At 35.6% G+C, this 25,341-nt stretch overlaps 1 long non-coding RNA gene across 38 annotated transcripts in view; it reads right to left on the reverse strand.

The window, feature by feature from the left end:
* Nucleotides 1-25,341, reverse strand: part of LOC141504332 (uncharacterized) — a 1,263,877-nt gene that overhangs the window by 668,780 nt on the left and 569,756 nt on the right. For 35 of the 38 annotated variants that reach the window (XR_012473290.1, XR_012473291.1, XR_012473298.1 and 32 more), the window contains one exon: nt 21,660-21,911. The exons of the other annotated variants lie outside the window; for them this stretch is intronic. This is a non-coding gene — a long non-coding RNA (uncharacterized LOC141504332). The remainder of the gene's footprint in view (nt 1-21,659; nt 21,912-25,341) is intronic. 38 annotated transcript variants of the gene reach the window in all.

Raw genomic sequence — 25,341 nt, forward strand, 5'->3', positions numbered from 1 at the left:
CACTTGATATGAAAAAAATATTAGGATTTGAATTCAGGATTTCTGATTCCTAATTGGACTCTCTACTACAACTATTTCCAGTAAAAAAAAATAACAGGGGAAAGTGTTATGACTAGAATTATGCTTTAAAAAAGATTAACCAGACACCAGCTTACAAGACTAGATTGTTGAAGAAATACAAGGAAAATTGCTTGGGAAATTATTATGAGAATCTAGACAGACACTAACTAGTTGTATGACTCTGGGCAAATCACTTAACCCTATTTACTCAGTTACCACATTTGTAAAATGAGCTGGAGGAAATGGTAAACCATTCCAAATGGTGTCATGAAAAGTCAAGACATGACTGAAAAATGACAACAAGAAGAAGACAGGGAGTAATTCAATTCAATTCAATGAATACATGTGTGTATGTACATATATGTATAAATGTATGTGTGTATGTGTGTGTGTAAAATGTCTATTCTGTTTAAGATAGTGATGACAAAGATCTCCAACAATGATGGAAATATAAAAAGTTTCAGTCAGGCCTAGCACCTTTTAGGAATGATGAAGGACACTACAGAGAAGAAAAATTAAATGACATCAAAAATATATAAGGGAGGTCCTCTGTTTGCTTTCAGGACTTTTCCAGGAGATGGACATGTCCCAGAGCCTACTGTTATTTAGGGCTTATGGAAGGATGGGATACTATACTGCGGAGGGAGCCTGAAACCAGTACAAATGCCTCATTGTGACCATGTCAGGAGACTGGGACCAGTTCTAAAAGGATATAAGATCTGGCCTTAGGCTTTCCAACAGGGACTAGATAGAGTAGTTGAGGCAGGCAATCAAATGAGATATCAATTGAGGTAATAATTGTAAAGCATTTAGTCTGACATGCAGTAAGTGTTATGTCAATGTGGCTATTATTATTATTAGGACCAGCAACCAATCACTCCATCTAGAACTGTGTCAGGTCATGGGCATCTGAACTCTAGCAGGGACAGATTCCAACTCCTGTATTGTGGCATCCTATTCAGGATTACAATGAGAACCAGAACTCAGGTTAGCTGCCCATGCAAAGATTTCAGGAGGAATCAGAGTGTAGAACAAAACTTCAATCCAAAAAAATGAAGCTAAGAACATGAGCAAACAGGGAAAAATTCCTAGCAGAATGTAGAAATAATATGAGTTAATAGAACCCTTAGAATAATATAACACCAAGATAACAGCCCTGGAAGAAGAAAGTAATTCCAGAGTAATTGTAAAAAGAACAAAAGGGCAGAGGGGGTATTTGATCACAAGGACTCCAAGAGTGGATCGAAATGAAGAAATAAGAATAACCAATCAGTAAGCATTAAATAACTGTTATTTATCAGACATTGTTTTAAATGCTAGGGATATACACACAATGAATTAAATAATCATACATTAGGGCCTTAAATTTTAACAGGGGAGACAATTAGTACAGGTGTAAACATATATTTATGTAAGAACTATAAAAAGAATAAATCAAAGTAGATAAATTTGTATTTATCTTGGGATAGTATGGTAGTATAGACTCTAGTAATTAGGGGGGGAATAAAAAAAGGCTTCACATAGAAGGTGGTGTTTGAGTGTGTTGTGAAAGATGAGAGGGATTCTATGAAGTAGAGATGAGAAAGAAGTGAATATCAGGCATATGGGGATGACCAGCATAAAGGAATGGAAACTGAAGGTAAAAGATGATGTGTGTGTGTGTATGTGTAGCAAAGAAGAGTCTGGCTGGTCCTCACAGTGCCAGATGGGAAGTCATGTACAGTAAAGCTGAAAGATTGATAGGGATGATTTAGAAGTGAAGGGCTTTAAAATCTAGAGAGAGGTATTTCTATATCATCCATGAGCAATACAGAACCATTAGAATTTATAAGGGAATAACATAGTCAGATGTGTACTATAGAAAGATCATTTTGATGGCCATGTAGGGATGGACTAGACAGAGGAGAAACTTGAAATAGGTCAATTAATTAGGAGGATATAATAGTAATTGGGTGATTGACAATGAGATCCAAAACTAAGGTGATAGTTGTTGAGTAGAGAGAAGCAATTCTATGAGCTAGAGGTTGTAGACCTAGAAATGGCAAGACTTGAAAATATCTCAATGACAATTTGGAATTGACCTTCCTGGAGATTCTGATTTGGATTCACCAGTCTATCCTCTGATTCTAGGCTTACATTCAGGCAATTTGGAGGCTTTATGGGTACTTAGAAGGTTTATGACTCTTCATCTTTAAGACTAAGTAATTATTTAATTCACTAGATATTTTCCTTCACTCTTACTGAAGGAGAAAAAGCAAAAAACCAATTAATTTTACTATGACCACAAAAATGCAATGCAGTACCAATCTTAAAGAACACCTCCATAAGCCTGTCTAGCATCATATTTCTCCCATGTGGATCTAAATCACAAGAGCATTCATTTTCTCTCTCACCCCCTGCCAGGAACTTCCTTTGTTGTCAGGGTACACACCATCTTAATGCTGGATCCACAGAAACTTATTTTGGATCCACAGAAACTTCTGTTAATTCTCCTTTTCTCTTCTCACCCTTAATTTTGATTTTTAGAAATATTTTGCTAATTTAGAGTTAAGGACTCAGGAGAACATCTTATCTTTAGGAGGAGAGGAAAAGGGTTTGTACTTAGAATTATATCCAGGCTTGATATTAGTTCAGTCATTCCCATCCACTGACTGTTTCTTTAGGTCTGTGTATAGAAAACCACATCAGTATTAGAAGTAAACACCCTTCCAAAAGATATGCTGTGGGTTAACACCCTAAATAGGTCTTTCTGTGCCAAATCTCCGTAGTAGCACACTGCTTCTGCTGCTCAATAAATTATCTGTATTCATCTAATTAAAGAGGTATAATGTGTGAAAGCAATAACAGTTTCATATTAGGAACCTTTCATCAATTGAGGTGGTTTGAAGGCAACTGCTTATTGTGGGTCAAGGTGGCCAAGTGTAAACCTCTCCACTCAGGGGCATCTTTTAAAAATATAATCAAGCACTAAGTTCCATTAGTACAGTAACCTTGACAGTCAGGTACCATCAGTCCCTCTGTTCCTTTCCAGTTTCCAACACCTCTTTTGTGCTTTTTTCCTTCAGTGGTGATAAAAGCAGTAATGGATAACCCATTATTTGGGACTTGATTGAAGGAGGCAGGAAGTTGAGACATTGGGGAGAGGAAATCAATGTTTGGGGATAGCAGGTCCATTAAAATGTTTTATTTTGAATTTTTAAGAATTCTAAACTTAACTATCAAAAAACTCCCTATCATACAAATAAATAAAATGAGGGAAAAAAATTATGACTCAGAAAGTCAAAGACTTCAGGCTACTTATACTGTATTTTAAAAAAATCTTTATATTTATTTAAACAAAAGAACAATAAAGACATCTTGTTTGCTTATGTATTTCCCAATCTCTCTCTTTTACATATTTTGGGAGCATTTTATTGCTGTTTTACTAAAACACTATTAAAAATAATTGCAGTTAAATGTTTAGGTTATTCTAATTTTCACAGTATACCAGTTCACCAAAGACTTCCCCAAATGTCATGGTCTTCATATTTATCATTTCTTATGGTAGGTTATGGCATAATCATAAACATGTTCTATTCTGTTCATGGGTAACAATTAATTCAGCCTTTTCCAGATCATTAAGTATTTTGTTTATGTATGTATATGTGCATGTGCATGCATGTGTTTAACAGGTTCATTTCCAATCAGAGCTCCAATGGGTGGTGGTACAATTGATATCTTTCCAATGGTTATGACCAAGTTATTGGAACCAACCATTCTTAGGGATTTCTGCCTACCCTACTATGCAACACAATATTCTCAAGAGGAACAATAAACAATCCAATAACTTGAGGTTAATACTGACATGGTTACAAGCCTGGGTTTCATACACTGCATTTCACAAAACATATGCATGACTGCACATCATGGCCTGAGAAGGGAGAAGCTTATTTTTAAAAACTGCTTTATCCTAGAGAATTAAAAAATATATAGTTCAGTCATCTCAAAAAATTATAAATTAAATATACTTACTGAAAAATCTTGCCTATATTTGAGTGCTTGTTTTGCCTGAATGTCCCAAGGGAAAAAATGGGGACAGAAGTTATTTTTTAATATATTGAAGTAACTTGTAAGACCAGCTAGTACAATTTGAACAAGTCCTTCAAATAAATGAGGAGCGTGTCTAACCTAAGAAGTTCACATCCACAGACTTAATTAGATACAAGAATGGACAGATACTGTGGCTTTTCTGGCCTCCAAACATACAGTTCTCTCTTCTATTGATTCGTTGCCTAAGTTACTGAGCCATCAGCATTTTATTCCAAACTTGGCATCAACTTTATCCACAATAATTAAAGCCCAGAATGTCTGTGTATCCAAACTCTGCCATAGCACCTGACAATATACTCCATTGTCCCATGGAAAAAGGACAAAGGTCAATGTCTGGTCACCAAATGGCCCCAAGTATCAGAAAGCACTTCATAAATAAAAATGGTTTGTCTGAAGTTTTTCCGCACAAGACATTTACTGAACAGACACTCTCTATTTGCATGAAAGCAAACTAATCAAACAACCTAATTTCAGTTACACCAATCATTCTAAGCTGATAGATTTTCAATGGGATCTCTGTAACAAAGAAAAAGAAAAAAGAAATAAAATTTGTAAGGAGAGCTTGTATATTTTGTTTCTCCCTCTTTGGTTTCCAGGGAAATCTCTGTAAAAGTGTTGTCCTACATTCTGTGATCACACCTGAATTTATTCACCTCAAGTGTTTGGCCACATAAAAGAAGCAAATAACCATCCCACGTAGGAATCAGGTTGGAAGGCACAATTTAATTATAATGTGGGAGTAGAATTTCTTCCTTAGCCTGAAAATATATCAGTTTTAATTAATTTTGATACTTGGATGGCTTCAGATTCACATTCACAGAGGTATTCCCCCTACCCATAGACTGTAATCTGCACTCTTTTGTCCCATGAGCTCTCATCCTGGGTAATTCTTGTCCATAGCTTTCCATAAATAGTCCATAGATGATCAATTATATGTGTTTCCTTTTGTTCCTTTGATGTCTCAGAGGAATCAGTGTGCCTTTCAGGATATCCCACTGTTATCTCTGACTCTCAGTACAGGATTGGCCCATCTTCTTTGCTGGTTACAAATGATACTGTAGAGTGTCTCAGTTGGAGTCAGGAAGACTTGGGTTTGGATGCTACTCTGACTCTTAGTGATACAGTGAGAATAGAGCCCTAGGACTAGAGTGAGGAAGACCTGAATTCAAATCCAGTTTGAGATACTTATTAGTTATGTAACCTCAGGTAAGTAACACTACATGCCTCAGTTTCCACATCTGTAAAATGTTAAAAGAATAATACCACTTACCCTTTAAAGTTGTGGTGAGGATCAAATGGGATAATAATTGCAAAGCACTTAAGTATAGGGCCTGCTAAGCACCATAGAAATGTTTGTTATTATTATTGTTATTATTATTCTAATTGTGTGATAATAGACAAGTTATAGCCTCTCTGGGACTCAGTTTCCTCACCTGTATAATGAGGCTAATAATACTTTTAATTTTTCAATCAATTACTTTTTTCTTTGTTTTCAAAAAGTTGAGACAATTTACTTTTTATCATAAGAAGGTCACATTTATATCTTGAAATAGAACTTTGAAAAAAGCAGGCTTTAACAAAAATCCTATTGTGATTCAAATGAATTTTCTTGACTACCTTTTAAACCTAAATTACACTGGCTTTCATGGCCAATAATAGCTCCAGTCCAAGCCTCAGTTGTTCTTGCTTTAGGTATTGAAGTCTTAGAATGAGTACTGTACAGAGCAGAAACTCTGAGCCCATCTCCTCCCAAAAGAATAATTTTGCGATGGTAAACTAGGCCATCTTTTTGTCACAATTCTCGTCTAACCCTTTGAAATTGAATGGGTGTGGCCTCAGACATATTGAGCTCAGGAAAAGATCTTAACAAAGAAAGACCAGGATTTTTAGTCATTGACAGTCTTCTTAATTTTTGCCCTACAACTAAACTTCAGGAGAGTGAGGCTGATGGTTTTGTGCAACTCTCTGCCTCATTATATGTAATTAATGTCCATGTCAAGACATCCCCCTCATGCTATTATTGATTTTCAAGAATGAAGAACAAACTATACACCTTTAGAACCTGTGTCAGAGAGTTATTGTAATATTCAAACGAAATAGCATGCAAATGAAATAGCATTCATAAGGTTGGGAAACCTCAACAAATTTAAAATTCTATGTTACTGTTGCTGCTATTACTAAATCACTACTGCTGCTACTACTACTGCTTCTACTACTGCTCTTCTCCTCTTCCTTCTCCTAACACTACTGCTGCAACTACCACTACTGATGCTGCTGCTGTTACTACCCCTACTACCACCACCACTATTATCACTACTTCTACTACTACTAGTATTACTACTACTACTACTACTACTACTACTACCACCACTACCACTACTATCACTACTATCTAATACTACTATTCCTACCACCACTATAACCACCACTGCTTCCCATTGACAAGTTAAAAAAAATAGGAAGCTATCAGACTGTGATACTTGTTACCTGTGGTAGGAATCTCCTCTCCGAATTGAGACATGTTCTGTTCTCCCACAGTAGCTTCTCTAGTAGCAGTTTCAGGATGCTATTGGGTCTCTAACCATTTCTGGATATCTCTAGGTTTCTCTTCCTCAAAGCATTCCACAAAGTATTTTGTGGGACTTGTCCTGGGTTCTGGAAAGTCTAGTTATGGTTTTGGTAACAGTTAATTGATAATCTGCAAGACTTACACAAAAGAAAAATGACATCTACAATTTTTAAATCATTTATCTGTTGTTTGTGGAGGCAGTTAGGTTGTTCTTTGGATAAGTGTACTGAGCTTGGCATTAAAAGACGTGAATTTTTTGGAATTACGCCCAAAGAGCAATAAAAATGAGCATACCCTTTAATCCAGCAATACCTCTATTGGGGCTATACCCTGAAGGTAATACGAAAAAGGGTATAACTATCACTTGTACAAAAATATTCGTAGCAGCTCTGTTTGTGGTGGCAAAGAACAGGAAATCAAGTGAATGTGCATCAATTGGGGAATGACTGAACAAAATGTGGTATACATATGTTTTGGAACACTATTGTTCTATTAGATACCAGTAGGGATGAAATTTCATAGAATCCTGGAAAGACTTGCATGAACTGATGCTGAATGAGATGAGCATAACCAGAAGAACACTGTACACCCTAACAGGAACATGCGAGTGATGATCAACCTTAATGGAATTGCTCATTCCATCAGGGAAATAATCAGGGACAATTTTAGGGTATCTGCAATGGAGAATACCATCTATATCCAGAGAAAGAACTGTGGAATTAAAACAAAAAAACAAAGACTATTACCTTCAATTTAAAAAAAAAATGTCTTATGTACAACATAATTTTGCTACCTCTAATATTTTATTTTTTCCTCAAGGATATGATTTTTCTCTCAACACATTCAATTTTGTTCTATGTATAGCATGGAAACAAGGTAAAGATTATCAGACTGCCTTCTGTGGGGGTGGGGGTGGGCGAAAATTGTAAAATTCAAAAGCTTATAAAAATGATAGGTAGAAACTACTATTGTATATAAATGGAAAACAAAATATTTAAAAAATAAAAAAAGAAGTTGAGTTCAAATCTAACCTCACAAACTTCCTAGTTGTGTGACCTTGGGTTAGAGACTCTCTGTTTGTCCCTAGAGAAGGAAATGGCAAAGTATTCCATTACCATTGCCAAGGAAATTCCATGGACAGGAGTCCACAGGATCACAAAGAACCCTATTCAGCTGAAAAGGCTCAACTGTTGGATGTGCTAATAGCTTAAACTGCATATTCCTGGATCTTGTTATATATTTCTGCCACTGTCCACACCACTGATGCTATCACCACCACTACCACCACCACCACTATCACTACTGCCACTATCATTTCCTTCCTTCTCCTATAGACTCCTGAATCCCTGAAGGATTCTTGTTCTCAGAACATTGAGAAACTGGCTCTTGCTAGAAATTTGGAATTTTCTACCTTAGAATTGAGGTCAGAGAATTAGGAGATACATTTTAAAGATAATTCTCCCAAGAGATTCATAACTTACTTGATAGATAAAAAGACATAAAAGCCTCATGGACTAATTATGGGTCATGTATTACTACATTTGACACTTGCAATTTAATCGAAGAGAGTTATTTCATTTCAAGAAGAGTGAGAAGATATCCTGGCAAACAATGATTTTACCTTATCATTAAATCACTCCAATTTCCTGACTCAAATCCAATCTTCTGTCCTCTTAAGCCAGCTGTCTCTAAATCTGCTCTATTATTGGTTGGTTTTCTCAATTAATGTACTTTCTCATTTTAACTCTTCCATTTCCAACCGTCTCCCTTTGCAGTCTTTCATCTCTGGTGGTCTACCCCCAAAGACATCAGACAGCTTACTGAGCATCATAATTCACAGTAGAGAAGGTGAGCACAAAGTATCCCTTTCTTATCCCCTGCACCATAGGTGACCAATAAAACTTAAAGATCCTTTTTTTTTCAGTGCACTAGTTCTTTACTTCTCAACAAGCCAACTAGCTTTAAAACATACTATCATATTAATATGTGTATGTATGTGTGTATGTATGTATGTATGTATATATAGATATATAGATATATATATATATATCTATGTATATCACTACTTCAAAATAATCAAGACTTTGCTGATGTGGGAGCTCTAATGGATAGACAAGAAGGAAAGAGCACATTCTCTAGAATCAGGGCACCAAGGTTTAATTCCTGCCTCTGATGCTTATTATCTACGTAACCATAGGTTAGTCATTCAATATCTTTTAGCCTCAAATTCTTACTTGAAACACTGGTGAGGGGGAGGTTTGGAAAAGATGACCTTTCAAGTCTCATCTAACTAAATCTTGGATCCTGTGATCTCTCCATGAACTTGGAATTAAGTAAATAGAATATTCATATGTTTCTGTGGCTAGAATAATTCATTTCTTGGTACTCATTCTTCTAGTGGTAAGCCTTTCCTCACATAATAAGGCTAGTATTCAGATAACAAGACACCCAGTTTGAAGCTTGAAAACCTTCCATGCTTTCCTTGATGCCCCCTGCCCTCAAATCTTCTTCAAGAACCTAGATGAGGGCATGATATGCAGCAAGCATAGAAAAACCATCATAAATATGTCATTTCTTTTACAAGGAGCTTGATCATATAATTAATCTAACTACATTTCTCTCTGTGTGGTCCATCCCAGGACATCTCTAGATTCCAAAGGGAATTAGAATGATTTTAAAAAAATATATTCTTATGAATGGATTTAGTCCCCAAAACAACATGTCTCAAAATTTGCAGAAGTGATAGACAAGAGAAAGGGGGAAAGATGAAAGATCAGAGAAGAAAAAAAAATGAAAGGACAGTAACAGAAAATGATATTTCTTCATATACTTTAAGATTTTTAAATGATTTAATAAACATTAACTCATTTTCTCCTTCCAATAATCCTGTAAACTCCAAAGCATTATTATTATATCCTCATTTTATAAATAAGATTGGAAGAGATTAAGTGACTTTCCCAGGATAATTAGAAAGATTCAGAGGAAGGATTAAAACCTAGGTCTCTCCTGATTTCAAGCCCATTATCTTCTCCATTAAACCAGAACTTTTAAAAGCAAGCAAAAAAAAGAGCATTAATGTCCTCCGTTCACAAATGCATAGCAAGAAAATGCTCAAATAATATCAAATAATTGCTAAAAGGAGGACTCAGATAACATTTTTAAATCAACAACAAATAATACTTTTCCAATCTGAGTATATTTGACATATCAAAGCTCTAATATACTAACCAACTACAAAGTTTTGATCAAAGAGACAGGGGCTAGGGACAGAATAGAGAAGAAAGACAAATGATGTTTAGGAAATGCTTCCCAATTGGTTCATCAGTTGGTAAGCATTTATTAAGAACCTGCTAAGTGGTAGACCCTATGATAAGTGCTGAAGACAGAAATACAAGTAAGAGGAAAGACAGAGGAGTACACATTGTAATGAAAAAGTCATTACATAAAAAAGAAGATGGAAAAAGGGGCTGCCTGGCCCAAGAACAGAATGGTGAACCACAGAAAAGTATAGCCTATGAAAATTAAAGAAATGGAGATTTTGAGCAACCCTTTGTCCTTGAATCAAAGGGAAGAGCAGAAGGGACAAAGAACAGTTCTGACGTATGAATTTGTGAATTCCAGGCTAAAGAGATCTTCCAAACAAAAAGAGCTTTCTGGAGCATAGTGGAAAAGTCCTGTAAGAGTATACCCTGATGGGAAAAATTGTGTTCCAACTACTTGCTATCCAGATGACCAAATGCCCCTTAAGGGGAAACATGTGGATAGGGCTTTATAAAACCATAGGAATATGGTAGAGATTATAATGGGCATAAAAGAATAGAGTTTAGTTAATACAGTTTAGTTTAGCCCAATTTCTTGGTCTACTCCAATTCTGACAATATCTGATAGGATGGGCTTTGATTAAATTCAACTAGGACCTACAAGGACAAAAAAAATGAAACAGTCCCTGCATTCACAGAGCTTACATTTTTACTTGGAGGTGATCAGATTAAGTACACCAATAAATACATGCAAAATATGTCCAAAGTAAATACGAAGTAATTACTGGAAAAGAAGACTAGTAATGATTTGGGGGTAGAATGGGATAAGGAAAGACCTCATGACTAAAGTGATACCTGAAGAATTCCTTGATAAAAGCAAAAGATTTTAAGGGAAATAAGTGAGGAAGAAGGGTAGTTAAGCATTGACAATCTTTGCAAAAGAAGAAAAAAGAAAGGAAGGAAATAAACCATTATTAAGCATTTACTATTTGCCAGAGTCTGTGCAAAGCACTATACAAATATCATCTCATTTGATTCACACCACAATTCTGGAAAGGAGGTGCTAATATTGTCTTCATTTATAGATGTGGAAACTGAAGAAGATGAGAGTTAATAAGCCTACCAAGGGTATACCAGACTAATAAATGTTTGATGAAATATTTGAATTCAAATCTTCCTGACCTGACCCAGTACTCTATGCCACTTAACTGCTTAGCCATCCAAGGCATTGATTGCCATATTCAGAAACCACTATATAGTCCGGTTATACTAGATCCCAAGGAGAAGTAATGATAAAAGACTGAGATGACATCAAAAAAATGGGGGGGGGAGAAGACAGATTTGTCCTTAATCAGCTCCTTGGAGAGCTGCTTAATTAATCATTTCTTTCTCTCAAAATGCCTCAGATATGAAGTTTTGACATATTCTTTTTCAAAGTATCCAGATGTTCACAAGCATAGGGATATTTCTTCTCATTTTTTCTTTATCTCTTGTGCAACCTGGGGATTCAAAAAAAAGCCTACAGAGCACAAATGGCCAGAAGGAATCAGCAATTTAGCTTGGTTGATTGACATCCAGGTCAGAGAATATCATTGAGTAAAATAAAAACTTTAGGTAACCCCCAGATCTTTCTTCATCCACAGTCTTTGCCCAAGAGTTTGATGATTTTTTTTAGGTTTTTGGGGGTTAAGTGGCTTCCCCAAGGCCACACAGCTAGTTAATTATTAAGTGTCTGAGGCTGGATTTGAACTCAGGTACTCCTCCTGAGTCCAGGACTGGTGCTCTATCCACTGCACCACCTAGCTTCTCCAAGAGTTTGATGATTTCATGAGAATAGAAGGGCTGAGGGTTCAATAATCAGTGAGTGTGAATGGAGGGAGACACTTGGAGGGTGTCAGGGTTTGGGACCAGAATTCTCACATTGTGGGTGATATTTCATGGAATCACACTATAAGCACATCTTATTTACCCTATGAACTCCTGGAAGACAGCAACTAATTTTACTTGTATCTATAACCCCAGGGTTTAGCACAGTGCCTGTGTTTAACTAGAAGGATGCCTATACTTAATTGGCAAATTCTTAATAACTGATATATATATATGTGTGTGTGTGTGTGTGTGTGTGTGTGTGTGTGTGTGTACACATAGACATCTATATATACATATATGTGTATTTATATAACTTGGTACTTAATAAATACTTTTTGTTGTTGTTGATGAATCTCAGTATTGGATGGGACAGTTAGCTCAAGAACAAGAGTACTCTAAACCTAACAATAGTTGCCCCAATTCACTGAAAAAACTTACATAAAGAACTGGTTACACTGAAATGGTCAACTTTTGGAAGGTTGATTGTGGGGAAGTTTCACCTCATGTGAAACACTAATTTTCTCTGTAATGTCTAACTACTACATCTAGTTCTGTCTTCTGGGATCAAGTAGAATAAATCTGCTCTGTCTTCTATAGTGTAACTGTCCAAATACTTCCATACAGCTATCGTGACCCAACAACATGTCTTTCCTAGATAACTAAACTAAATTGAAATCAACATTATGTGGTTAAGTACTAAATGTCCTTCTCCATTTAGTTGCCTTCTCTAGATGCTTTGGGCTTATAAATGTCCTATCTTTAAATAGTGAGATACCCAGAACCCATGCTCTCTCTTTGAGCTTGCCATCCATTAAAATCCTCACTTTTTTTCAAATTACTATTTAACCATGCACCCCCATTTTATATTTATGAAATTGATATTTGTAATCTAAGTATTTGGCTTTACATTTACCCCTACTAAATTTCATCTCGGTCAACTTGAGCCATTCTTTGAGTATACTAAATCCTTTCTGGAGCTCTATTCTATCATTGAGCATGGCAACTATCCTTCCAAGTTTTGTGTCTTTGATGAATTAAATAAGTAAGTCAACTATACTTTTATCCAAGTCACTGTTTAAAAAAGCCTTAAACATTTTAAGATGGCCAACACTGAGAAATTATATTTCAATTAATCCATCCACCCACCCACCCACCCCCGCCCCAAACAAAGGACATATCAATCACTTATTGGGTATTATTCTTGTTCAGGTATGCTTTGGGTGATTTGATTCTGATGTGGGTCCCTTTCCATTCTGGGATGATTTTATGATTCCTCATTTTTGCTTGTTAGCCACCAGAGATGACAAAACTAAAGGAAAAGATCGAACATAACCCAAGTATTCTAGGTTCTCACCCAAAACTCTATCTCACTATTGAAATGTCCCTGTCTTGCCAAGTAGAATTGCTCAAAATACCCCATTCTGTTTACTATATTAATTATGTCAGGTGTCTACCATAAGGATGCCTAGCTATATGTACATGACTATCTGTTGCTATGTGTTCTTTGGCATTTATCAGTTTCATACTATGGGTCTTTGCTTTCCAAATTTGGTTTCTCCAATTCATACTGAGGACTCAATGAATTTGAGCTCTTGTTTCTAGTAGTGACAAATAAGTGACATTTTAGAAGGGACAAAGATGTTGAGGAGAAGATCTTTTCTACAGCAGTCAGGACTAGAATATGTCAGGAGGCAAGAGTAAACACTGTGGGTAAGTAGGAGAGTAAAAGTGCAAGTGGCTTGAGGGACCAGGTTTCTACCATTCTATATAACTGCATCCTTTCTTTTCACTAACCCATCCCCACCCAGGTTCTTATCCCACTTACCCCATCTCTTCCTTTACCACTTCATGTCCTCAAAAAGATTAAAGAAAATTCTTCATGAGACCTACCCACCACCTCCATGACCCCATCCCCACCCTTAAAAAAAGATCAGCTGTTTTCTGTCATAGTTTGATTTTGATCAGTTTTTCCTTTACAACCAAGAAGGAATTTTGTCAGTAGAATGATACCCTATTGAGTATTTCTAAAGGGCCCCAAGATATTCTTCCCTCCTTCTCTCCTTTTTCCCTCTTTTTTGTTTCTCTCTCTTTTTTTTTGACTCCCCTTCCTTCCTTTCTCCTATTTTTCTCTCAACAGAAGATAACATACAACAGTTACTAATACTCAAACTGGAAAGACTCTTTCATTAAAACATAACATTGAACTGTTATTCCCCAAAATAATTTCTCATGAATACTCATCATAGCTCCTCTGGAAGTCTTTTGCAAAAGGCTAACCCTTTGGCTCCTGTGAACAATTAACTAAGTAAAACACATTCTGGTTTATGATGATTAGAACACATGTGGTCCCAGCAATATTTTAAACTTATCTATTTTGCCTCTTCCTGGACTTGTTAGACCTGAGATTCTGAAGTCTTAAATGCTGAATCACAAGCTGAAATACCACCTAGAATCTGAGGGGGGTGGGGAACTACCTCTTTTCTGATTCAGACTGACACCAGGATTTTGTAAGAGGTCACGAGATAAAAGAGAAAGACTGAGTGAGGAATTTCAATTTTACTAGTTGTATGACTGTGGGCGATTCATTTCAACTTTTTATTTTCCTCTCTGTTAATGAGTTGGGAATTCGGGCTTTTGAATAGTACATCACATGGTCAGAAATTCACATGTGATTAGACCACATGAATTTAATTATATTTAACCTGAGTTAGAATGACTAATTGATACAAGTTTTGTAAAGGCAATCAGTAACTCAGCAGTAGTGGAAGGAAAACTGGTGAGCACCCACTGATCTTGTAACAGTTTCACTTGGGTTAGTTAATTAGGTAAAATTATTTTGCTAAAAATTTCTGGTGAACTGCACTTCAGGATCAAGGGGATCGCATCTGATCTGTAGACTCCATGTTGAAAGCTTAGGGACAAAATTATCTCAAAAGGCTCTTCTAGCTCTGGTTTATGATTATATTATATTAAATTTAGGGTCACCTCTTGGTACCCAATTCATGTAGGATCTTTTGAGGAGGGAGGTCCCTAAGCAAAATTGGGAATTTTCATCAATGACTTTTTCCATTTTCCTTTCAAGATCTTTTCATTCTTTTAACTGTACCCCCTACTCCTCCTTCACTGTATCTATTTCCCTCAGCACAGAATTTTGTAGTAGAAAGGGATTTTGGGACTTTGGGAGTCATCCAGTATACATGTTTTTCACCTATGCCTAGCACACAAATGGCATGGTAGAGTCAGATCTAAATGTTAGAATTCTTTACTAATTCTTTACTAGTGTGTCATAAGGTTTATCGGCAAAGGACTTGTGAACAGTGAATTTTGTCATATATATATATGTATACATGTATTATATTTTAGTTTTAAATTATTTGGGGGGGTCTTTAAGAGAAGAGTTGGAAGGGTAAGGTGACCTTTCACACAGACTACAAAGAAGTTTCCTGATAATCAGATCAATTTAGTGATTGTAAAAGGTGATTTGAGAAAACTCTCTCAATTTCAAACAGAACAAGGTTTACCTTCTTAATTCCATCAAGAGTCTCTATTTTTTGAAGGTCTTTAGGACAGGTGATAAAGTAAATCTTTTACCAGAAGGCCTAATGTTTGGCTCCCCTCCCCTCCTCCCCATCCTGACTTTCCCCTTCTTCATCCTGAGTTGCTCCTACCCATCCTGGATTGAGGGGAAGGATCCATACCTTTCTTTGATAGGATAATCCAGAATTGATATTTCAGATCCTGCCTTCTGATAGTCAAAGTTATTTAAGACCCAGCAGTATAAGGAGTGATTTGGGGCGGGGAGCCTGGTGTTGGCTTTCTGGTTAGATCTCACCCCACCACCTGATAAAGTCTGAAACTTAGAGAAATGTTGATAGATGTGCTTGTTAATGTAATTCTGTTTTACTCTTTCTTAAGGTCCAAACTCTGGGCCATTTGTCCCTGAATAGGAAAACTTTGAGTTTAATATTTGTCCCTGATTAGGACAAACTCTTAGAAGGTTAACAGATATGTACTTCCAAACACAATAAATACTCCTCTTTATTTTGGGGGACACTTTCACAGATTCAAATCTACCTCTGACACTAGCTGTACAACCATGGTCAAATCTTTTAATTTCTCTAAGCTGCGATTTCTTCATCTATAAAAATAGGAATAATTATATCTGAAATGCCTTCCATGAAAGTGTGTTGTAAAACTAAGATGAGATAATTATGGAAAACATTTCGCAAATTTAAAAGATGTGTGTATGTATGCTAATTACTACTAGTAGGTGCCATGGATAGAGGGCTGGGCTTGGAATCAGGAATGATTGAGTTCAAAACCAGCCTCAGACATTCACTAGCTCTGTGATCTCAACTAAGTCACTTAGTCTTTGTGTCCCTCAGTTTTCCCATCTGTAAAAATGGGGGAAATAACAGCATCCAACACAAAGGATTGTTGTAAGGATCAATGAGATGTCAGTACTAGCAATTATTGTAATTATCATCATCATTATTATTTTCATTACCACAAATGAAATGTAAATTCCCTTAGAAAAGTGTCTGTAGTACAGAAAACTTTGCATTCCCAATACTTAGCAAGTTTCATAGACATAAGGGCTATAAAATGTTTGTGGAATTAAACTGGGGGATAGATAATATCAAATCAGGCTATTGGTTTTGGAGAGGAGGAGCTCCCCCCAGACGTCAAATTACATGATAGAGGTAGCTACTATATTGGGACTGACTATGATGTCTATTGATGGTCTGTCACTTCTGGAAGACATTCAAAGGATAGGCAACAGCAGGATATTGAAAGAGTTTACAGTTTGTTACTCAATTACCTTTTAATCATTTATGCTAATGAAAAGAACAGGAGAATAGTAAGGAAACAAACAACCTGATAATCTTTTCTACTTAGCTTTAAACATGCATTTTTTCCTTCTTAATTATGTATGCATGAGAAAATTGTTTTCCTGCAGTGCTTATGGTAAAAAGAGCATCATAAAAATAGACAAAAGACATAGGCCCTTACTCTACTCTGATACTGATCAGCTGTTTGATCTTGAATAAATCACATTCTTTTGGGTTTATTTATTTTTCTTGATTTATTTATCCATAAAATTAGTAGGTTGGACTATGTGACCTTTTATAGAAAGCTAGTGAAAATCTAGAAAAGACAATGGTGATCACAAAGAGTCAACATGGCTTCATCAAGATTAGGTTATGCCAGACTAATTTCAGTTCTGGTTTTTTCCCCCCCAGGATGATGAAACTGGAAGACTAAAGGAATGTTGAAGATATGAGGTACATAATATTTGACAGTTTCTATCATACTATTCTTGTGGGAAGGGAAATGGAGAGTTGGATGAATTTTGAACCAGTTGAATAACTGAATCCAAAAAAACCAGTCATTAATGCTTTAATTTCATTCTAGAAGGAGGTCTCTCTAATGGAGGATCTTAGGTCTTTCTGCTTGATCCTGGGATAAAAATTAATGTTCTTATTAATGACATGGGTAAAGATGTTAAGATCATGCTTATCAGATTTGGAGCTGGGTGGAAGGCCTAACATATCAGATAATAAGAGTCTGAAATACCTTGACAGACTAGAACATTGAACCAAGTGAACGAAATTAAATTAAATAGGGTAAGTGCAAAGTCTTAGCCTTGGGGGTCTAAAAATCTTGTGAAGTACAAGCAGAAGGAAATAGGAGTCCACAGAAGTTCTGAAAAATATGAGTTTTTAGCAAATTATATGATCTATATGATCTATTATAGGAGTCAAGAAGTGAATACCTTCTTCAGGTACTCTAACATATAGCAACATAATTAAAAAAACTTTTATTTGACTATGTACCATTTACTATACATGCCAGGTGCTATGCTAAGTGATTGACAATGATCTTATTTAATTCTCAAAATAACTATTTTTTCAGAAGAGGAAACAGACAGAGTTTGTGCCTTGCCTAGGGACATAACGCTAATAAGTATCTAAAGTCAATTTTGAACTCTGGTCTCCCTAACTCAAGGCCCGGTTTCTTCCAACTGTATGTACTATATTTAAGTTGCCATTAGGAGAAAGATAGATTAGTCCTGTTGTTGTTTATTTTATTCTTTGCCCTACTCAGAAGTAGTATATAGTATATATGTTTGGGGAGAATATTGAAGAAGTTAAACATTTAAAGGACAGAAATCAGAATGCGTTTATACTGAATGAAAAAAGGTGGAAGAAATTCAAGATGTATAGGTTGAAGTTTGGGGAGAAGGTTAATGATAGTTGTGCCTTATCTTCTCCCCACCTCCCAGTTTTTAAGGCCTCTCATATATCCCACAGGGTATAGTAAGGAACAATGAGTGGAAGTTGCAAATTGGCAAATAAAGGCAACAGTGAAGGGAAAAGCTTTTCAAAATGGTAGCTATTCAAAAGGAGCATGACCTTCCTCAGGAGGTATTGAGTTTCCCCTCACTGGGAAGTCTCAAGGAAATTTTAGCAACTACTTGTCTAATATCTTTGGACAGAAATTCTTATTCAAGTAGAGACTATTAGATGACTTTTGAAGATCCTTTTAACTTTGAAACACTGATTCAGCAGTCTTGTCTTTTCTAGCTCTAAGAGTAAATTGCTTCCTTCAATAGTACTGAAATGAATTTACACAACCAGAACTCATGGAAGTTTTAAGGAGGATGGATATGTTGGGGGAGCAACATGAGATAAATAATTTGTTAACAACAATCATAAAATCCAGATTTAATTGCATAATTGACAATAGATTCCATCCCATATCTATATTACCCCATCCAAATGCATCTTGGGATGGAAGAATAAGAATTTAAACCTAGATGCTGATTGATCGAGTCAGAAGTAACTATATGAACATTAAAGAACAATCAACCAAATGAAAGGAGGCAGGTCAATAAATATTTCTGCCAAAAGGAAGGCTTACTTTCCAGAAGGAAGATGTCAGGTTGCTGTGAAATTACCAGATCTTGAATGCTTTCTAATAAATCTTTTTTAAGATTTTAATAAATTACTTAAAATTAGATTATAATGTTCTGGTCTAGTGCACTTTATACACATTTTAATGTCCAAAATAATCTTTTAAATACTTTGTTTTTTGAATAATATCAATTTAATTACTCTCCTCAACTTTGTGACATAAAACAAGTGTTAAAATGCTATCTTCAAAATTTATTAAAACTTTGCTAATTCATACATCTTGCAGGGGCGGAAAGTTAAACCAGAATTTGAAGAGTATGAATTATAGAATGCTGTTTCAAGAAATGGCACATTATATTGGATAAGTCATTTTCCTTTCCTGAACCTCAGTTTTCTTAACTGCAAGATGGGGGGCGGGGTTGAACTAGAGAATGAGCTCTTAACCAGGGTCCAAGGAGCCCCTGGACAAATTTCAAGGGGACAAAAAAAACTTTAAATACACACATACTTGTATGTTTGTGCATATATATATATATATATAATATGCATACTGACACACATGAGTATAGGTACATATATGTATCCACAAATGAGGGCATGATTGCATGGTGCACACATATCTTGTATATGTATCTAGGTGTAGGTACATACATGCAAATATATCCATGTGTACATATGGACACGTATGTTTGTTATATGTGTATATACACACTTATATACCCTTATTCTTGTTCAACAACAAAATATTTTTCAAAAATAGTTTGTTAACATTTTCAATATAATTGATTTCCTTTATATTCCTGTATATCTTGGATTTTGCATTTAAAAATGATGTTCTGAGGAAGCTGTAGATTTCATTAAACTTCCAAAGGGGTCTATGCAACAACACAACCAAAAAGTTAAAATAATTTCTGCTGTCTCTTCTGGATCTAAAATCTTACAAATCTATGAAATAAAAGTTAGTAATTATACCTGCAATGTCCTCCAACATGATCTTTCAGCTTGTTGAATTCTTAGCTATTTTTAAAATCCTAAATCAAAAGTTTCCTTTTCTATGTGCCCCTCATATGTAATGATTTTTCCCTCCTTAGCCCTCATATTGAATTTTATATGTGCCCCCCCTTTAAATACAAGTAATATATTATTATATCTTACGTGTGGATCTTACTAGACTATAACTTCTATGAGGGCAGGAACCATGTCTTAAGTAAACTGTGTTTCACTGCTGGTAGATCTAAGTAGATGAGGGTTTGAATTTGGAGTGAGGAAGATCTAGACTTGGATCAAACACTTACTAGCTCTGTGAGTCTGGACAAATCACCCAACATCTCTCTGAGACTTGATTTCCTCATCTATAAAATGGGAATAATAATTATACCTATCTCCTAGCTTTGTAGGGATCCAATGAGATTATCTTTGTAAAGTTATTTGGCAATTCTAAAAATAAACCACTATATAAATGAGTGATTACAGTAGACAATGCATTTTTTAAAATTTGAATACAAGTATTAGACTAACACTAATAATGCATAACCAAATATTGCCAAGTAACAACAGTCCTGCCAGTCTGCTTTAAAGCAACTTCTAAGAATCTTTAGTAATTGCAATGTAATTATTTGCATGCAAATAAGTATGGCTTAAGTGTTTGAAAACAGTCTGTTTTCTTCTATAGATGTAATACACTGCCCTCCTGCCTCCCCTGCTGTTTATACCATTAATTTGTGCAGCAGTCCTTTCCTAATAGTTTAGGCAAAGGTAAATCTCAACTCAGCTTGAGCTCCAGGCAGGCATCTTGAGCTAATGGGGTCCTAGAAACAGTTTTGAGGCACTTACAATAATTTAGCAGGTTTAGTTGCAGAAGAGGAGGAGGACGACTTCGATAGGGGCCTTGGAGATGCCCAAATGCAGCAGTCCATACTCTAGTAATGATCCTTAACCCAGCCCAAAACTGTGAATGAATCTCTAATGATCTCCTAATCTCATAAAATAGAATTTGACAGCATGAAGTTTAGTGTACTTCAAATCAGTCAAGTCATTGGTTCCAGAGAAATAGAAAAATAATTCACTATAAACAGATCAACTTACCTATTAAATATTTATTGGATAGCTTTCTTTATAGATAGAAAAGATAAGAGACCAATTTAGAATCAGTGAGACCTGGCTTCAGGTACTTCCTTTGTCACTTACTAGATGTGTGACTCTGGAACACACATCTTGTGTATAACACGTATCCTCTTGGTACTCCAGGTAACTCTCTAAGATTATAAATTACAGATGACTTATTGATCTACTTTGTTGGAGGGAATTTCCATACTAGGACTTCCCCATGAAGATGAAAAGAAAATCTTTCTTGAAGAAATTTGAAACAATATGTAGATACTAGCTAGTTAATCTCATAGTATTTTCACTTCTATTTAAGCACAATTACATCAGACTATGCTATGACTAAGCTTGAACACCAATTAAAGAAGAAATTATGTTGTAAAGTTCCGTAACATCATTAGATGATTACATTTTCTCTGCCTCGGCATTATTCTGTAGGCATCACTGAATGCCTACCCAGCTGTGACAGCAATGTTGTATATAGGGATATAAGTGTGTGTGTGTGTGTGTGTGTGTGTGTGTGTGTGTCTGTGTGTGTGTGTGTGTCTGTGTCTGTGTCTGTGTCTGTGTGTCTGTGTGTGAGATTTGAAAAAAAGGAGTGAGGTAGCGGTCCCAGTTAGACAAATAGATGCTATCTGGATAGGTATATACGCTCTTTTTCAGTTGTCACATGCCAACATTCTGAATGACAAATAAAGCCACAGAATAAAAAGAGAGGATAGTGGGGGAAATTCTAAACCTTAGAAGAAAGTACCTTCAAACAATGAAGTAAAAACATTGTCAAAAACTCACCACTATTCCCATGGTCATCTAGTTTTAATTCATGTTTTGAAAGTCAGAATCATGCTCTGATAAGTTGTCTTCTCCAAGAGAGTTTAAATTCCTTAAGAGTAAGGATTACTTTTTCTTTTCTTGCATCCCAAGCACTTAGCACAGTGGTGGACATAAAGTAGGTGCTTAATAAATGTTTGTTGATTTGACTTGATCCCAGACACTATATGGCATGATCTCAGGCACTCAGACAAGTATGGGCTTTTTGCTGCTCTGGAACAAAGATATAAAATAAAATCCACTTCAGAGTCCCATTAAACACCAGTCAAGATTAAGTATCCACTATGTATCAGACACTTACTGAGTGCTAGGGGAAATAAAGAAAGGGGAACAGGGAAGGCTCTCAGGGATTTCTAAGACCATAAATATGAAGCATATTAAGCTATTCACTGCTAAGAGGACAGACAAGAAAGCAAGTCTAAGAATCTTAGATTTTAATGAGATCTGAGGGGACATCTATTGTTCCCCAATGAAGAATCCTTCCTACAACTTCTCCATTATGCTTATCCAATTTCACACCATTGCCAGACTAATGTCCCTAACAATGATAATGATAATAGTAACAACAACAATAATAAAGAGCAGAGAGAAAACATGACATGGTGGGAAGAGGACACAGGAAAATCTCCTGCTATGTTCTCATTACGTGAGAACACTAAGCTCTTCCTCATTCAGAAGTCTGGAAGTGCACTGACTTGGAGATGGAAGATGATCGAGTTTTTAGGTTCATCTCTACCAGTAAAGGGCAATGTGGTAAAGTAAATAGAGAGCCAGAAAAATCTAGTTTCTGGTCATGACTCTTGTCATGTGATCCTATGTAAGTCATTTAAATATTCTCAATGTTTTCTACAAATATCTAAGAATGTAAAATCTATATCAGATTGTTTTCTGTTGGGGTAGGGGAGGGAAGGGAAGAAGGGAGAAAATACTGTAAACTCAAAACCTTGCAAAAAAAAGATTGGTAGAAGCTACCATTGTATGTAATTGGAAAACAAATAAAATATTTATATACTAAAAAATAAGCATGTAAGTTGCAGAAAAGCTGTTGATCTGAATTAGTGGAAATAGTTTCCTCTTTGGGGATTTCTATATAGCAATAAAATCACAGTTTCTATCCCTATTCCTATGCTATCATCATAAGAAAATAACAACTACACATAATCAATGTCTGTCATACTGAAATTAGGCTACTATCATCATAGACCAAACTACTGCTACAATTGCCAAAATGTTACATCAATTCGTTTTTTAAAATTAGGAACAGGGGCAGCTAGGTGGCACAGTGGATAGAGCACCGGCCCTGGGGCCAGGAAGATCTGAGTTCAAATTCAGCCTCAGACACTTAATAATTACATAGCTGTGTGACCTTGGGCAAGTCACTTAATCCTACTGCTTTGTCAAAAAAAATTAGGAACAACATAATAATATATGCCACCATGCCAAATATTTATAATATCCAAGCTACATGGAATAAATCACTTTAAAATATGCAATAGCTATAACAGAGATCAAAATCTTATGGAAACAGAAGAAGGATTGCTGGGGCAGAACCAGATGGTGATGTGAAACTAGAAAGCTCCTGGACCTTTTCCCATTTTCACTTTAAATGAAGCCTTTAAAAAGATCCTTAAGTAACAAAATCCACAAAAATTCTGAGTGAAACCAATTCTCAACTCAAGAAATCATGGAAGAACTTAAGAAAAGATTTGTTTCAAATGGGTAAAAGAGAAATATAGCCCAATGTAGGCAGAAGAACTAGGAAGTCAGTGGGAGGCTCTTAGTCACAGCACAGCTCAGGTCTCAGCTCACCAGGCCAGTGATACAGCAGCTGCAGTTAAGGTCCCAATCCCAGCTTGGAGGCAAAGTTCTAGCCCAGGAATGCTAGTGAAGTAGGTGGCACTGGGTTGGGCTACCTAATGCAGGGAATAAACTACAAGAATCTGAAACTACAAATCAGAAAGTCAGTCCCCAGCACAGAAGCTTAGGACTATATATCTTTGGGTCAGGAGTAGAGATCAACAATTAAAATAATCAAAAAAAAAAAAAGCTAAAAGAATACTAATCATAAAAAATTACTATTCTGATAGGGATGATAAAAAATGCCATGTCTCAGAAAAAGAAAACAGTGAGTAAATACCTGCTTGTGAATCCTCAAAGGGGTTTAGGAATTGGTCTCAAATCCAAAAAGATTTCTTGAAAGAGTACAGAAAGGATATTAAAAGCCAATGAAGAAAAGAAATGAAAGTAATTCAGGAGAATTATAAAAAATTGACTGAAGAAAACGATACCTTTAGAAATAAAATTGGCCAAATGAGAAAAGAAATCAATTCATTTAAAAGTAAAATTGACCAATTAGAAAAGGAAAATAACTCATCTAAAAGTAAAATTAACCAACTGGAAAGGGAAACACAAAAGTTAACTGAAGGAAAGTAAAATCTTAAAAATTAGAATTAGACAAATGGAAACTAATGGAATCTAAAGATCCCATCAAACAAAACCAAAAGACTGAAAAAATAGAGGAAAATGTAAAGTACCTTTTAGAAAAAATGACTGACCTGGAAAATAGATCCAAGAGAGATAATTTCATGAACCAAGAATGGAAAAGGAGCCTTTGCAATATCTTTCAGAAAATTATCATGTAAAGCTACCCTAATATCCTAGAATAAAAAGAATCCATTAATCACCTCCAGAAAGTGATTCCAAAATAAAAATTCTATGGAACATTGTAACCAAATTTCAGAATTCTTAATTAAAGGAGAAATATTACAAGCACTCAAAAAAAGAAGCTATTTACACAACAGTGAGACCAGTCAGAATTATTCAGGACTCATCAGCTTCAATATTAAAGGATCTGAGGCTCTAGAATATGATATTCTGGAGGACAAAGGAACCTGGATTATAATCAAGAATTAATACCCTATAAAATTTAGCATATTCTTTCAGTAGAAAAGATAGATTTTTCAAAGGGATAGAGGACTTTCAAACTCACCTGCTAAAAAGAACAGAATTAAACAGAAAATTTGATCTTCAAATATAAGACTCAAGGGATGTGTAAAAAGGTAAACAGAAAGACAAAAATGTTAACTAGTAAGACTAAACTTTCTACATCCCTGCACAGGAAGACAATACTTGTTACTCTTGAGAATTGTTGAAAGGAGCATAATTAAAATGAGGATGTGAATATAAATTGAAAGTAATATGATGGTACTTTAGTTTATGACAGCTGTATTTTTCTTGAAACAGTTGAAGGGAGTATACTTAGAGAGAGAGTGTGGGTATAAATCAATTATGATGTGATGATGCTTATGGCTCTTGAAAATTATACTTCTATAAGGACTGCTAAGGAAGTACACTTTGGGGGCAGCTAGGTGGTGCAGTGGATAGAGCACTGGCCCTGGAGTCAGGAGTACCTGAGTTCAAATCTGACCTCAAACACATAATAATTACCTAGTTGTGTGGCCTTGGGCAAGCCACTTAACGCCATTGCCTTGCATAAACCTAAAAAAAAAAGTATACTTTGAAAGTTGGTACAAGTGGGTACAAGATAGATGTAAAACAATTAAGACATGAAAAAAAGTATTGTAATGAAAGAAGAAGACAGAGAGGATACATAATTCTATATGAAGAGGCACAAAGGTTTTAT

Source organism: Macrotis lagotis, chromosome 1 (assembly GCF_037893015.1).
Source record: "Macrotis lagotis isolate mMagLag1 chromosome 1, bilby.v1.9.chrom.fasta, whole genome shotgun sequence".
NCBI lineage: Eukaryota > Metazoa > Chordata > Mammalia > Peramelemorphia > Peramelidae > Macrotis > Macrotis lagotis.